This window comes from Photinus pyralis, unplaced genomic scaffold (assembly GCF_008802855.1).
Source record: "Photinus pyralis isolate 1611_PpyrPB1 unplaced genomic scaffold, Ppyr1.3 Ppyr1.4_LG4, whole genome shotgun sequence".
NCBI lineage: Eukaryota > Metazoa > Arthropoda > Insecta > Coleoptera > Lampyridae > Photinus > Photinus pyralis.
Genome location: NW_022170511.1, coordinates 19,741,506 through 19,742,887, shown reverse-complemented (window position 1 = coordinate 19,742,887; position 1,382 = coordinate 19,741,506).

Below are 1,382 nucleotides of genomic sequence, written 5' to 3'. Positions count from 1 at the left end.
AGAATGAAGTCAGCGGGCAAGCGGCTGATGGATGGTTACGGGCGGGGGACCCATTTATTTTTTTTTTTTTCCTTTTTGCTTGCTTAGCTTTTAAATGTGTGATACTTGACGCCAAGCGAAGTTACTACATGTCAGTTATTTTCGAGACGAGGGAGAAATATAATGGTATGTTAAATGCTAATAGATTATCGCTCCTTTTACTTGTTTAACCGGAATTAATTTTAATTAACCCGTTTGTTGTTTATTGCCGTTAGGAATACAAAGCTTCTAAGAGAATTTATGTATGGGAAGATATACTTATTTGACTATGCCTGTGTGAAATAGGTCCTTCGTTTCTAATGCGGACAACTAATTGAGCGTCGTAATAAGAGCACTTTTATGGGATTATCGCTATATTAAACAGTATCTGATTAATATCTTGATTCTGTAGTTAATTATGGGTTATTGATGACAACTGGTAGGTGTTGGTTTGGTTGTAGCACACTGTATTTTTTACAATTTCATCAGAGAAATTTGCGACATTTGCTTCCGAACAACAAATGTGGCAAACACAGAGTTAGAAATCAAACATTTGCAATCCAATAAATAGTAAATAAGTAGATGGATCAACATCGTTAAGCTCAAATTGTTAAAATTTTTCTGATCTTATTTCCTTTATGTGCAAGGTGACAGCAACTACAAATGCTTTAAATCGCTCAAGTATAAATGTCATACTCGATGTCATACTTACATCATTGCCCCTAAAGCGAGACAATTAGATCAAGAAACCAAGCGGTAAATTGAATGTTTGCATTCTGCATTGCATTGAACACGTTCCTAATGGTTTCTCGAGTGATTTCTATATTTTGTTTTTCTGTACAACATTTATCAATTAATTCCCGATTCTGTACTTTTGTCTCGACTTTTGTAAACTCATATAGCAATTGGAGCTGTTAGATTTTTTCAACCATTTCACTAATTATATTACATATGTATTTAATCTAGCTAGACTCTAGATTGTAAAATCTGGATCAGAGTAATAGAAACATCCTTAATTTCCAACCATGTCATGTCACAAAATTGCTAAAGTAATGAAATTTTGCACCAAAAATTGGAACATCAATATTCTGTGATTTCAATTACCCAATTTGAAAGTACTGAATTCCTCGCTTCGGCTAAATAAAAACAACAAGTCCTTAAAAAGTATCGCCCGCGCAGGGATTTTTTTTCCATTTAACGACACAAAAATTTCGTTTAGATAAAAAAGTAACGATATCAGTTCCTTATCAAGAAAATTATCCTTAATTTTTTCCGTCGTTATTTAACGCATTATCTACGTATGTATTGCTTTCTTATGCCATGGGGGTGCTCTTCGTAAATTGTAACGGGCGATCAAAAATGAG